Here is a 16,081-nt window from a genome sequence, read left to right as displayed (position 1 = left end):
TGGACTCTGCTTTCTGAATTCAAATCAGCTCGTGCACTCAAGACAGCAGGAGAGAATATCCAGAAACAGGATCAGCCCCAGGAACTCTGACGGCTGGTTGTTCCAAAGGTTGAGGATACCAGAGGGAGGCACTGGGAAAGGAAGGGAAGAGCTTCCAAAAGGATGCCTGTTGGTGAGGCAAGGAAAGAAGCAACAGGGGAAGGGAAACCTAGATGGCAGGGGCGGGGGTGGGGGAGCCAGTAGAAACAGATTTCAGGAAAGAGTTCACATTTTTCAAGTGCTTATTTTGTACTACAGGCTTCCCTGGTGGCTCAGTGGTAAAGAACTGCCTACAGTGCAGTAGATGCGGGTTCGATCCCTAGGTCAGGAAGATCCCCTGGAGAAGGAAATGGCAACCCACTCCAGTATTCTTGCCTGGAAAATCTGATGGACAGAGGAGCCTGGCGGGCTACAGTCCATGGGATCGCCCATAGGGTCACAAAGAGTCAGACACAACTGAGCGGTTAAACAACAACAACAACATTTTGTACTACACACAGTTGCTGTGTTGTCTCATGTCATCCTCACAACCTCCCCAGGAGATGAGAAGTATTATGAGGTCCATATGACAAAAGAGGAATGGGAGGCTCAATGAGGTTAAGTAATTTGTGACAAATGACACAATTCATCCTGGAACGGTGGAGCCAGATTTAAACACTCGTTGTTCTGACTCCAGAGCTCTCAACCCTCCGAGGGAGGCACCAACCACCTTGGGAATGTGGGGGGCCCCCACGAGTCTGTTGAAAGAGATGCCCAGAACAACCTGTACCCCCGCTCCCCATAACCAGAGGCCCCCCCACAGCTTACTCAGGGGCCGCTTTCCCCTGGGTTAAAGATTGCATTCAGGGAGTGCACCATTAACATGTAAACATGTGCTCTGGAAAAGTTTAGCATAGCCCAGAAGTCAAAGTCTCAGAGGAGTGGGAAAGGACAAAGCTCCCAATGGGATGGGCTACCTGACAGGCCCCATAGTAGCGGCTATAGGGGCGCGTGACACTGTGGCACAGAGTCCCTGAGACACCTTACAAGCCTGAAGGCATCAAAGACAAGCTTGACTTATGTCACCATCACTGAATTACCCAGAAGAGGCCCCACCCTCCATACACAAAAAGGAGAGAAGGCACTGGAGACCAACAGCCTAGGTTCAAATCATGGCTTTGCAACGTCCCAGCAACATGACCCTGGGCAAGTCACTACTCTGAATTTACATTTCCTCATAGTGAAGGACAGAGAAGCATGGCATGCTGTAGTCCATGGGGTCGCAAAGAGTGGGACATGACTTAGTGACTGAACAGCAACAACATTTGTAAAATACAGATGGACATTAAAAACATCTCTTTCAGACATGAGATCGTGCATGTAAAATGTTCAGCACAATGCCTGGTACTTAGTAGGAACTCATTACGTATCAAGTCCATCTGGCCAGTTCTTACCACCTCTTGGCAGAAAAGGGAGACCCAATTTGAAAGCCCTGGAAATAGCTTCTGAAGATAATTGGGACATTCATTCATTCATTCAACATGCAAGCCCTGAACCTCTCCTTCTATACTGGAGTCAGACATGAAAAAAAAAAAAAATAACAGTCCTTGTTCTCAAGGGACTCACATTCTAGTGGGCAAAGATACAACATACTCCAGTCACTTGATGGAACACATTATAAAAGTGGTAGATCCAAGAGGGCGGAGACTCCTGAGGGTACTGAGAAACCTTCCCAAAGAAGAAAGCTGAGGTAGAACTTGAAGGACAAGTAGCAGTTGTTAGGCAGACAGGAAAAGAAAGTATATTCCAAGGGAAGAGAATAGCATATGTTGAGTAACAGAACAGGGCAGGTTTAGATGGAGCTGGAACAGCAAGGATTAGTGAGAAATTACCCTGGAGGAGGAGTCAGATGGGGTAGAGGACTCTTGAGTGACACCTCTGAGCCAAGAGAGATGACATTCAAGATTTATAACAACCAGTGTGGCGTGGGCATGAAACATTTTGAAAAGACCCCATGGCCATAAAAAATAAGGTCACAATGGGGTCTCTAGGAAGGGACTCCTCATATTTAGAATAATTTGGCCACTGAAGTGACTATAAGTGGATAATTGATGCATTTGCTATTACGGAGACTTCCATGCTATTTGGAAATTTAGCCTGACATTGACAGTAATATCTGGCGTACAAGATACGTATACAGTGGCACATAATGCTGTTTTACAGAAGCATTTTTCTAACTTGTATTCATAGCTGTAGAGAAGAAATTCTCCACTATCCTGCTAAACCTTGGGTGTGTAGTATTGTCATAGCTGCCCTAAGTGTGTAGGCCACAGCCACACATCATCTATCCCTAATCACTGTGGAGTTGCTGTAACATGGTCATTTGAATTGAATGTCTTCCCTTTTGAAATTTGATCCCTGTCAGTTTCTTTAAAATATCTTAGTGAATCACTTGAATGAACCCACCTCTTCCCCCTCTCCTATTCATTGCCTTTGTTATTTAATAATCTCAGATAGTCAGGTTAGAGAAGGAACGTTTTTTAAATTCTCTTTGGACTCCATAGAGCTCCCTCTTTGTTAATTATCTTCTGACCCCCCCCCCGACTCATCCATGGTCATCCCACACTATCGTCTGATGCTAGCATGGATATTATTGTCTGACCTGTTGTTTTTCTAAGCCTCCCGAGTGAGAGAATCAGTAATACAGTCTCGCCACACAATGAGGTTATATTAATCATTTATTTGCAAGGGAACCAGGTCACCTTTCACGTCAGCTCTCCTAACATGTCAATTTTTAACACATCTAACATGAAACAGCCCAAACAAATCAGTTCCATCTAGCTAAGGGCCTGTAAGCAAATGTTCTTAGAAAATTAGTAAGAACAAAAATGATGGTTTTTTAAAGCATAGTTTAGTGCTAACCAAGTCAATGTGACCAGGGTCATCTCCACCTGCTATAGGTTGTGAGGGCAAATGCAACAGTATGTCTGTAGGAAGTGGGAACCCAGGTTTTACACTTTTGGAACCAGACTGGTCTCTGTTTAAATTTCAGCTTTAGTATTTGCTTGCTGTGGGCCTTAGGCAAGTTTTTTTTTAACTTCCCCAAGTCTAGGTACATTGGAGATAAATATACCGCCCTCACTGGAGAAGGAAATGGCTTCTCCAGTACTCTTCTCCAGTACTCTTGCCTAGAGAATTCCCTGGACAGAGGAGCCTGGTGGGCTGCTGTCCATGGGGTTGCACAGAGTCGAACACAACTGAAGCAACTTAGCATGCATGCATGCATTGGAGAAGGAAATGGCAACCCACTCCAGTGTTCTTGCCTGGAGAATCCCAGGGACAGAGGAGCCTGGTGGGCTGCCGTCTATGGGGTCTCACAGAGTCGGACACGACTGAAGTGACTTAGCAGCAGCAGCAGCAGCAGCATACCACCCTCACAGGGTTGTTGTGAAGATTGAAGGTAAGGAATGGAAATTGGAAGGTGCTTCATGCCTGGCAGTGAGCAGACACTCATCAAGTGGTAGTTATTATTATTGTTACTCTGCGTCCATTGTAAAGCAGAAAGAACCCAAGACTCTGAGTCAGGAGCCTGGGTTCTGTTCTGAGCTGCACCACTAATGAGGCAAAGACACTGTCTCCTCTCTTGACCTCAGACACTCTGTAAAATGTGGAGATTTGCTGAAGGGTGGCTAGTGCATCACATGACTTCCTCCAGTCTCCTAATCAACATTCAAGACAGGCATCAATAATCAATCACAGCACTCGTTCCTGAGGAGCAAACAGAATCATTCTCGATGCCGGATCCCAAATAGCCTCTACTGCTCAATTAAAGTTGGCAAGTGAAATGAAGTTTATTTGCCTTCCCTGCATTAAATGGCCTCCGACATATGTTTTAGTGCTACCATTCTGTGGCTCTGTGGAAGAAGTGCTTTCTGATAAAAGTTTGCAAGTCAACTCCAAGGTGAAGTGAAGGGCTCCGGGATCAGAGAGTGACTTCCCACCTAATGAGATGGAAACAAATAATTCAACCCAAAGGTGTAAGGCAAGAAGAGCGACCTGGATTTATGTCTGTTTCTTCTGCTGTGTCCTTGCTCTGTGACCCTGGGCAAATCACTTAACCTCTCTGAGCTCCCATTTTCTCATTTGTAAAAACAGACCTGAGATGGTTATGTAAGGTGTTAACATCGGGGAAAACTGGGTTATCCTTGCAACTGTTGCATAAATCCAGAATTATTCCAAAGTTTAAATTTTTTTTTATTTTTCAAAAAAAAAATAGGCAGAAGGGCAATTACCTTGAGAGACTGTGAAGATGAAATGAGATAAAGAGGGTGGAAAGCATGTAGTTCGGTGCTTTGCTTTTGCCCCTTCCAGGCATCTCCCTTCACCTTCACCTTCGAACTTGCTGAACACCTGGAGAATCAGGAGGTATGTTTTCTGGACTGTGATACCAGTAGGTTCACCAGCCTGACAGCATTGTAATTCAGAGCCTTGCTGCCAAGCCAAAATCCTGCAGGCAAGAAGGTTGGTTTTACATGGTCCTGGGATCTAATAAATGTGTCACACATTGCCAGAAAGCAAAGTGGCCTATCTTTGTTGGACTCTGAGTGTGTGTGTGTTGGGGGGTGGGGGTGGAGGGGTGGGAGGAGGGCAGAAGGGTGCGTGCAGGGGGAGGCGAAATAAGAGAACCAGGTAGAATCTGGATAAGACTTGCAGGTAGCTAGTCAAGGAAGCAGGTTCAAGCTCCACTCCCACCATCCTACTTACAACCCTCTTTCTTGTCGACTTTGGGTAAAAGCACTTTTTCCAGATAGACCCTGTTAGATCCAAATACATTGGAGGTGGGGGGCGGAAGGAGGAATATATAACCAATCAGTAGTTTCTTGCTGTTCCCAGGCCTGTTTGCCCACATCCATCCCTTCCTCTTCCCTTCTCTGCTGATATTGTAGCAGGAGAGGACAGAGAAGGGAGGGGGATGAGTGGACCCCTGCAGGCTGTTTCCCAGGTTCCGGTGGGTTTGGCCAATGGAAGGCACCAGAAGGACTTGGAAAGCAGGGAGAGAGAAGCTGAGCTATTTCTCTCCTTCCCTCCCTGCCTCATGTGATGTCCCCCACGGTAACTGTGTCTCTCTTGTGGCTCCAGTTTCCACCGAGCAACCTAGCCCCCTCACTTCTAGTGTAGGAGCTTCCTGCTGTGGCTAATCTCTGGGCAGCCTCATTGTCCTTGGCTTGGCACTGAAGCTCTCTCATCAGCTGGGTAACCAATTCCCTGCACTGAATTCCTTCTCCCTTAAATACTCAGTGATTCACTCCTGTTGTCCCAGTTGGACCAGACTGATCAACCCTCCACCGGCCCACAGCCAGGATTCTTGCTCTGCACTAGTCAATTTTCATTTTGGAATGCAATGCTCTGAGAGATTTATCTGGGAAATCTGGGTGGGAGATTAAGAGGAGTGGAAGAGGTTTGAGGAATTAGAAATGGAGGTCAAGCTCAGGAGAGCCCGGTCACCTAAGTAAAGTCTCTGAAAAAAGAAGGGAGCAAGAACAGAAAAGCAGCGGAGCTAGTTTTACTGCTTCTTGAATTTGCCCTGTTTTGACCTGTGGTGCTCTGAGTCCTCTGCTTTGGCAGAGAGCAAGTCAAAGCCTAGAAAGAGAAGAAAGATGAGCACCCCACCCTCCTCTGAGTCAGCTCTAGAACAGGGAAAGAAGAGGAGAGAAGTTCCAGGTTGTGGCAGGCCTGGCTGTAGGCGGCGGATACATTCCAATCAGATGAAGGAGAACAGCCCTAGAAGCCCCACGGAGCCCCTCAATCAGGCAGTCCTGAAGGGTCATGATCAAACTGTTCCAGACGAAGGACTTGCTTGAGGCTGAGTGTCAGGATTTCAACAGCAACAGAAACCATGCAGGACTGTCCCCAGGACTGAGGTCCCTTCACTTCATCTCATTGCAAACTGTGTTTGGGGCTGTATAGACCCAGCTGCAGTGCTTGAGTCTCATTCATCAGCTACTAATTGACTGCGTCACCTTGGAGAAAACAGAGAGGGGGCAGTTAGGCCCCCTGCTTGCCTAAGAGGACACGTTGTGAGTACCCAATACACATCAAACTGTAATTCCAGCTTCAAGGAGGAACAGAGCAGATGCCTGAGAAATGCTTCCTGCTGGGGGCTGGGAAAGCAGAATGGAGAAGCTAGCCTGTAGTGCTCAAGAGCATGGTTTTAAAGTTGTTGTTAGTTTGGTTAGGGGCAATGGTAATATTGTCATTGGATATAAAAATATCCCTAATTTTTTTAGATGTGTCATGAAGTATGTAGAGGTAAATGATATAACACCTGGGATTTCCTTCCAAATATTAAGGCAAGGCCTTAAAGAAAAGAGAAAAAGAAAGAGATAAATAAAGCTAACATGAAAATAATCTTGATAGCTATTGACTCTGGTAATGGGTACACAGGGATTTTACATTATTCTAATTTTTTTCTTTCTCCTATTTTTTTAAATTAAAGTAGCTTCCCAGGTGACTCAGCAGTAAAGAATCCACCTGCAGTGCAGGAGACGCAGGTTCAATCCCTTGGTTGGGAAGATCCCCTGAAGAAGGAACTGGCAACACACTCCAGTATTCTTGCCTGGGAAATCCCATGGACAGAGGAGCCTGGAGGGCTGCAGTCCGTGGGGTTGCAAGAGTCGGACATGACTGAGTGACTAAACAACAATAACAAAGAGTAAATTTACAATGTTGTGTTAGTTTCAAGGGTACAGCAAAGTAATTCAATTACATGTACAAACATACATTCTTTTTCAGATCTTCTTCCATTATAGGATAAGATACTAAATATAGTTCCCTGTGCTATTGCAATAGGTCCTTGTTGTTTACCTATTTTATATATAGTAGTATTATACTATGCTACTTCTGTCTGTATGAAAATTTCATAATAAATTTTTAAAGCATGTGTTTTAGAGTCAGACCTGAGTTTGACCCCAGTTATTCAAGCAATAAATGTGTAATGGAGTAATCCTGGCTAGCAGGCCCTGTGTTTTGACTCAGCAGTGGTGGTACAAGAGGCACAAAACAGACCAGGTCAGGGGTCCCAAACAGAGGAAAGGCTTTCAATATGAGGTGGCCAGAAAAAAGTGACAAATGTCCACCTCATCTATCTAGACTCTTTCTAAACTGCTTCTGATGTCTCTGATGCCTCTGATGCCACTTTCTGCTTGAAAGCCCAGAGTGCTTTCTGATGAATTCTTCCATGATCCCCAAAAGAGCACTGGAGCCCTCTTTTGTGACCTGTGCTGCTATAGCCAATGGCTAGGGAGGACCACCGCAAGCTGGGGTGGGCTGCTTTCCCAGTGCCCTGAGCAACTCACTAAGTCCCACCCAATCCTAACTCCAAGGAGATTCTGGGGCTTCCATGGGACACTCTGGAGTCTCAAGCAAATTACCCTTTCCTTCCCTTGTCTGTCCCTCTCCCTCACACTTGCCCAAGATTGTGTCATTGAAATCACATGAGCAAGGAGGCATTTCAAAAGTTAGACAGACCTGTATTTGAATCCAGACTCCACAAACTGACTACCAATGTAACCTTTGAGCACATCACCTCAATGCTCTGAGCTTCCATTGCTTCTTCTGTAAAATCATGACAAAATGGCACCTCCCTCATGGGGTCATGTGAGGGTTAGTGAAGAAAGTGCTTACATGGTTCCAGGTACAAGGTAAGCTCTCCCAAACCTAGGCACTGCTCTTGCTGAGGGAGAGGAGAAAAAAGAGCTTGTTCTCTGCCTGAATGGGAGGTGGGGAAAAGGGACAGGAGTTGAAGTATCTCTGAGTCATAGCCTGATCATCCAGAGCTCAGGGCTCCCCTTGAGCATGGGCCCTGAGGCAAAACACCCAGTGCACGTTTTCACCAGGGAGAATCCAGAGGCCCCCAGTGAGGTGGAAACCCTTTGGCCTCAGGGGGCACTAGGATTTTACAGGACACCCAAGAAGGAAACCCAGTTCTGAGCTCACACCAGAGGTTTCAGACTAATTCCAATAAAGCACCCCTGAAGCAACCTGACACATTCCCTGCCTTCCAGACCACATACTTTGCCCAGATCCCAGTAGTTATCTAGAAGTTGCACCTGACTGGAGCAGGCTCTTTGGTCCAGCACTGTTCCAGATCCAGAAAGCCCAGCCAATAAACCAGCATCTGGGACTATGAGCCTGGGATAGTGGGCCCCCGCCAGCTGAGTGAATCACACGCAGGCCCCAACTGCTCAGCATATGCTGACTGGACATACTGAGGGATGGCCCGCTCTCCCTGAAGGCCAAGCAAAATGTCCCAGAGGCCACCTTGACCTACAGTTTGCAGATTCCACTTTCCATGTGAAGGGACACAAGCTTGGAGAGCTTAAGTATGTCACCCACTGTGGTCCAACTCACATGCAAGAGCTATCCTGCAGGTCTCCCCATCCTCCCACCAGCATTCTTGCCCTTGACTCCCACTGTCTCCAAGGGTAGCTTTGTGGCAAACCCCTCTCAGGCTAGGGTAGGCCGTTGGCTGGATGAGCAGAGAACAGGGATGATTCCTAGAAGAAAAATCCCCCTTTTCAAGAGCCATGTGACTTGGCCCTGGTTTGTTTGTATTGATTATTATTATTATTTTAGCCTCCATGCAGCTTGTGGAATCTTAGTTCCCTGACCAGGAATCAAATCCTGGCTCTCAGCAGTGAAAGCAGAGAGTCATAACCACTGGGGAATTCCCTGTATGTTTGTTTTAAATAAACACATGTATAGGGTTTGATTTAAGTCATTCAGGAGGAAATCAGAAAGACATCCCAATTGGTGCAAAGGAGAATTCAACACACATTTATAGTCAGGGAAGGAATGCTAAAATGAATTTACAAATGCAAGTAAAACAGGAAAAACTGGTCGATATTCATGGCAATAATCAATTGTATTCCATGAGACACAGGACCTACACAATCCCCAAAACCTCCAGAATTGCACTGAGAGGATATCCAGTCATTTCCTTTGCACATTTCAAAATCTTCTACCATTTTCTATACACCTGGAAACTGTAGAGATGCTGGAGTCGGGTGGGTCTTGCGCTGGCTGGTGCTCTTAATGAGGCAGAGGAAATTTTAGAAGTGTGGGTGTAGGGATCATCATGGGAAGACCATGGGCTCTGGGAATCAGGGAGGGAGGGGCTGGAAGCCTGGTTGCTGTTCTTCCTAGTGGTGAGGCCTTGGGGCAGGGGGACTTTATCTCACTTAGCTTCAGCCTCCTCACGTGCAAGATGGAAATAAAGACTGGTAGTATCTGCCTCACCTAGTTGTGGTGCTTGAGGATGTAAATAAAACATCTAGTACAAAGTCATTGGTCATGAGAGCCAACAGTGAATGTGGGCCTGCTCTAGATCAGTTCAGTTCAGTTCAGTTCAGTTCAGTTGCTCAGTCGTGTCCGACTCTTTGAGACCCCATGGACTGCCAGACCTCCCTGTCCATCACCAACTTCTGGAGTTTACCCAGACTCACGTCCATTGAGTAGGTGATGCCATCCAACCATCTCATCCTCTGTCGTCCCCTTCTCCTCCTGCCTTCAATCTTTCCTAGCATCAGGGTCTTTTCAGATGAGTCAGCTCTTCACATCAGGAGGCCAAAGTATTGGAGTTTCAGCTTCAACATCAATCCTTCCAATGAACACCCAGGACTTATCTCCTTTAAAGATGGACTGATTGGATCTCCTTGCAGTTCAAGGGACTCTCAAGAGTCTTCTCCAATACCACAGTTCAAAAGCATCAATTCTTCGGTGCTCAGGTTTCTTTATAGTCCAACTCTCACATCCATACATAACTACTGGACAAACCACAGCCTTAACTAGATGGACCTTTGTTGGCAAAGTAATGTCTCTGCTTTTTAATATTCTGTCTAGGTTGGTCATAACTTTCCTTTCAAGGAGTAAGTGCCTTTTAATTTCATGGCTGCAGTCACTATCTGCAGTGATTTTGGAGCCCCCAAAAATAAAGTCTCCCACTGTTTCCCCATCTATTTGCCATGAAGTGATGGGACCGGATGCCATGATCTTAGTTTTCTGAATGTTGAGCTTTAAGCCAACTTTTTCACTCTCCTCTTTCATTTTCTTTTTTTTTTTTTTCCTCTTTCATTTTCATCAAGAGGCTCTTTAGTTCGTCTTCACTTTCTGCCATAAGGGTGGTGTCATCTGCATATCTGAGGTTATTGATATTTCTCCCAGAAATCTACATCAGGCACTAGATCAAGCACTGGAATAAGCAGTTTACATGCCTTTATTCATTTATTCCTCACCACAACTATGAAGTATGTACTGTTTTAGCCCTTTTTATTGGCAAGGAAGTAAGGTTCAAGGAAGTAAACTGGCAAAGATTATCCAGCTAGTGAGTGATGGTACCACTGTTTGAACCCAGGCAGTGGACTTCAAGCCAAGCTTTTAGGTTCTCTACTGTCTCCCTGTTTCCATGGGAGATGTGGTCTCTTGTCAGAGGCAGGCCCAGAAATAGAGGGGCAATGTGCAAATAGCACAAATGTGGTCTTAATCCAGGAAGCAAGTTTCCTGCGAACACAGGCACCCATAAAGAAGTTGCAGAAGGTAGACCAAGGCCTGGGCTCTCTAAGGCACCCACAAACCCCACCCCAGCTCACACACACACTCATGTACACACATGACATAAATCCTTTTGACTGTTCCTCCTCATTACTTCCCAGCCTTTTTAATTTCATGGAAAACATAGAAGACTGTATTTTTAAGGTGCCGGAGTTCTCAGGCCCCTCTCAGTCTCTCTGAGGGTCACAGAAATCAATGGCTTGGTACATCAATCAGGTCACTTTGCTGTAACTCACAGGTAGGTACTTTCTGTCTACTCCAAGCAAAATGACCTGACTATGTATTTCCAATCAAACACAGATTAAAACATTTGTAGGAAACTGAACACTTAAATCTTCCACTACAGTTTCAGGTTTTAGACCCCATTTCCTTCCACTCACATTCAGAGTTAGTAGATGATTAATTGCCTGATATTTAACGTGATGCTATACATTTTTAGACATGTTATTTTAAATGAATAATCAATATGAATTCATTTGTCATTCTTTCCTACTAGTATGGATCATAATAAACTCATCTGTGATTCACAAGAATGTAAAAACATACTCCCATGGGAATTTCATCTTAATTCAGTATTATTGGTCTAAGTGAAACATTATCTGTCGCTCTTCTGAACAGAGAGTTCATTGATAATTGGTCATCAGAGGAGAAGCATAATATTTTCCATATTTTTTCAGTCTCTGACAAAATCACGGGTAAAAACTGGCTGGATATGCATGATATCAACAGATATGGATGAATAAAAATGGAGGAGGTGATATTGTTCAATGACTAGTCTGTTTGGTCCATATACTACTTGCCAACATCTGGGTGTTTGGCCTGAGAGAGTTCAGAGTATTTTCTTTGCATTCACATGTTATGGCTTTGTGTATATAGATGGCTTCTCACTAAACAACTTGGGTGCCTCTGTTACGGAAGAATATATGGAAACAATGACAAGTTGAAAAAGGAAGGGGTAGGACAAAGGAGAAAATGTGGCAGAAGACATTCCTAAAATGGTTCTGCCACTGCCATGGAGTTGGAGCCCAAGCTGCCATAATGATGTAGGAAAATGTGTCTAGAATAACACAGAACAACAAAGGTGGAGGAGAAATCATCAGTATTACACCACTTATCAGAAAAGTATTGAGTCTAAGTCAGCGCTGATTAACCCATGGTTGCCATAGACTGAAAGGGTGCCCCTGAACATGGTGGTTAGGGGAAACAATGACTTTCCCATGAATTCGGCAGACCAGGGCCCATGAGGCAGTCACATGGGCACTTAATACACTATTCAGTTGTAGCTCTGAATTGAGTTAGTGGACATTCACAGCCTCAGTGTGAATGTGTGGAAAGCCAAACAACAGGATTTCATTCTACAAAAACAAACCCAGAAAAGCTTGGCAGAAACAGTGAAAAGTAGCCCAGAAGAGCAAAGCTTTCAGCACACATTTTAGAACTGCAGATCAATAGAAAATAACTTAAGATTATAGAAGGCAAGAGACGAAGGGAAAGAGCTTCATGGGGATTCTCTGCACTTCCCACTTGAGAGTGAACCAATCTTCTTTTGAAGTTGAGACTACTCAGAATAACTCAGTTCCAGTTGACAAATGTGAAGAGAGGAGAGTGGCGGCCATCTGCTGTTCACCACTGAGGTTGGCTCAAGAGTAAATAACTTTCAACAGCCATGGGAAAGAGAGGCCCATAAAAAGGATTTATAAGAGAGACTTACGAAGCTTCTATCTTGAATAAAGGTCAAAATCTAGATGAAAAGCCAAGTTCACTTTCTTGCCTTGACTGATAAGGTAGTTTGACTGCTAGGTTAGAGGGACCAATTTAGTCCATACAGCTCAACCCCTCCAGCATCTAGACAATGATCCAAGAACTCAACAGAGACACCTCTATTATGCTGTATGGTAGCCTGTACTACTTCTTTTCAGCCCTGTGCTTTGGGGGGTCTACAGCAGTAGGGGGTCTCCTGAGACATTTTGAGCATGTTCAGTTCACCCAGTTGCAAGATATACAGATTTAATTTCAAGAGAAGATATATGTAAGCTACTTCTGAGTTGTTACTTCTCAAATATTTTATTTATTTATTTACTTGAGGTTGGAATTGCTTTTGTTGGGGTGAGTGCAGCAGGCCCACCGTGGTGGAGTTAATGTTCTGCCCTTGGAGGCAACTGAAGCTGGGCGCCTCCACTCGCCACCTACCTGGGTTAGTAGAACATGCTTAGTGGGAGGGTGAAGGCAAGGTGGAGCCACCAGGGCCCGGGGTGATGGAACAGGAGCAGATGGCACTGGCTGGGCTACCTTGGTCAGCACGGACCGCCCAGGCAGTGAGGGGAACAGGAATTGAGGCTCCTGGGAGAGGCAGGCAGGCAGCACCCCAGGGGGGACCCACAGGACTGGGGCAGTGGGCACCGGGCCCACGGTGGGCGGAGGCCTGCAGGAGCTCAGCCATACCTGGCTGGCACGTCCAAGAGCTGAGCAGTGACGAGCCTTTCACCAGGAGGGTCTGTCTCCCACCCCAGGTCTGGGTCTTTGGGACCTGGGGTGCAAAGGGAGACAAAGAAGGCACTTTATAGCGAGCTGAGGCTGGAAGGCTGAACCTAGAGGCCTGGGGTCTGAGGGGCCTCGCCCGGGCCGGCTGGATCTGCTAGGGAATCTCATCATCTTCCCATGGGGAATGGGCTTTCTGAGCAGCCTAGGAGAAGCAGCTGCTGCTCCGCCGGCAGAGCCAGTGGATCCATCCTGGAGACCGGAGAAGCGCTGGTCCTGACGGCCCTGCTGTTGGGGGCCATGCCTGCTGCCCACGCAGGTCGGACTGGGGTTGGGGGTTGGGTGGGGCTGGTCTACAGGGCTGGGGGAACTTCCTGCAGGCAGAATCCCTTGGGGAGATGGGAGGGCTGAGTTGGGGGCCCATCTCTGGATGAGTGGCAAGTAAAGAGGAGTAGGGAGACCCGGGGGACGGGGTGGTCAGTATTTCAAATACTTTAGCTAAAAGGAGTGCTGATGATTTTTGACATTCTTCTATGCAATCACATAGCTCATCTTATATTAGAATATATATTTTATGCTATTAAATATTGTTTGCACTTTGAAATAAAAATGCAACAGAAAACTTAAAAACATTCTATTTTTAACCTGAATTGACCCTTTTTTTTTTTAAGTTTTCACAGAGATGTATAAGGGACCCTGTTTTGCCTATATTAATGCACCTTGTAGAAATTCAGCAAGTATTAATTGAATCTTGTGGGCTTCCCAGGTGGTACTAGTGGTAAAGAATCTGCCTGCCAATGCAGGAGGTGCAAGAGACGCTAGTTCCATCCCTGGGTCAGGAAGATCCCCTGGAGAAGGAAATGGCAACCCACTCCAGTATTCTTGCCGGATAAGCCCTTGGACAGAGGAGCCTCTCGGGCTACAATCCACGGGGTCTCAAAGAGTCAGACATGACTGAGCACACAGCTCTCATTGGTTGAATCTTAAATCCCATCGTTTTCTTTTCAAACGATTGTTTAATGTGGGCACGTGATTTATATATATATATTTATATATATATATATATCAATGTAAAATTGCAGTATCCTGCCACATCCAACTTGCAGTGTTTCTCTATTGGGTTAAGTTTGTGTTTTGTTCAAGTGGAAAAAAAAACGCAACAAAGAATGATTAATTGGGGGACAGACACACTTCCAATGCTCTATGGTAAACAAACAAGCTGACTCAGTGTCCTTGGTGAAACAAAACTTTCCCTAAGAGCCAGGAATCAAATAAACACAGGATGTGCCTACATTTCTCAGCCTGTTCATTCCAGTTGGAATCATGGCCTGCAATGGCCTGTCTTTTCCTTCCTTCCTATCAAACTCTCAGCATAAGGCTTCTTACCCTTCTGGCTTTGAAGATTGAATATTCTTGAGGGCATGTTGAATTCTAGATAAAAAAAAAATGTGTGTGCATGTGTGTGTGTGTGCATGTCTGTTCTGGCTGGGGCCACTGGCTGCCCCCATTTGCAAGGGAATGATAAATTTCAGTCACACCCATCATCGTGGGAACAAGTCAACTTGTGGCAGAGTGAAGTGGCAGAAACAGGACAAAATCCCAGACATTTTGACTCCCATTCCAATGCTGTGTTCATTGTTACAAGCAGCCTCATTCGTTGATAAGATGTTTTGGCATTTGGATGTAAACCAATGAATGTTTCTCAAGCCATATTCTACAGAAAAAAAAACCAGACATTAGTAAAGGATCCTTAGTTTGTGAAGTTTGAGAGATCCTGCATATTCTATCTTCCCTTGGAGATCTGCAGTGCATCTTAGCATTTGAAAGACTCTGAGAGGACTTGGAGTAAAGAACCCTGTTCAATTTTATTTTACTCAAAAATTTCCAACCTTATTTGACTATGGATCTTTTTTATCCCATTGAATGCCTATTAACATCTTGTAGGGCTCCATAGTATGTAATCTGAAAAACACTTGTCAAATAAATCAGGAACGTGTAAATGAAATTGTACTTAGTATGTTTGGACACTGCTTAAGAAAGTATCGCTGGTACTGGAAGCCAGCCCTTCTGATTTCCTGGTCAGTTCACACTCTCCCCACTGCATCCATCACATGCTTTACCCATGGTCTTTTTTTTTCCTTCTGGTTTCTGTTACTTGGATTTTTCTAGTTAGCTGCTCTCTTGAGACAACTACCTTGTTAATCTAAAGCAATGGCTCTTAAAATGTGGGCCCTGGGTCAGTGGCATCACCATCACCCGGGAACTTGTCAGAAATGCATATTCTTGCGCCCCACTCACTTCAGAACTATTGAATCAGAAACTCTGGGGCAGGCTCAATGAGCTGTGTTTTAACAAGCCCTCCAGAGGATTCTGAGACCCACTCACCTTCTAAGGCAACGCTGTAAACCATTTCCCTACATCTGCTATTATTTCATTTTTCCTCTTGTCACTCAGAAAACAGCCAAGACAAAGTAAGGTACATGCCAGGGACATGTGCCTACATAAAAGTCCCCTCCCTCCCCCTCCCCCTGATAAAAAAATAGTTCCTTTGACAAACAAATTACTCATTCCTTCCTTCAATATTAAATATATTCAGTTTAGGGTGAAAAGTTTTGCATGAAATATGAAAAGATTACCCTGAGCAGCCTATCCATGGCAAGCAGCTTGCCCCACCAAGTCATAGCAAAGCTGAAACTTCTTAAAGGTAACAGTCATATTTGTCTCTAAACAATAAGCACATTTTAACACACCCAAGTTTTGAAGGCAGGTTACACAGTGAATTCTTCACAATCCTATTGATCAGTAAACTGACAAATATCTTGTTATTTCTTGAAGTTGCATCCAACTCTTTGCAATGCCATGGCTCCTCTGTCCATGGGATTTCCCAGGCAAGAATACTGGATTGGGTTGTCATTTCCTTCTCCAGGGGATCTTCCAGACCCAGGGATCAAACCTGTGTCTCTAGTGTCTCCTGCAT

The sequence above is a fragment of the Cervus elaphus genome, chromosome X (assembly GCF_910594005.1).
Source record: "Cervus elaphus chromosome X, mCerEla1.1, whole genome shotgun sequence".
In the NCBI taxonomy this organism is placed as follows: domain Eukaryota; kingdom Metazoa; phylum Chordata; class Mammalia; order Artiodactyla; family Cervidae; genus Cervus; species Cervus elaphus.
The sequence above is the reverse complement of the archived record's forward strand: the minus strand, read 5'-3'. Positions refer to the sequence as shown.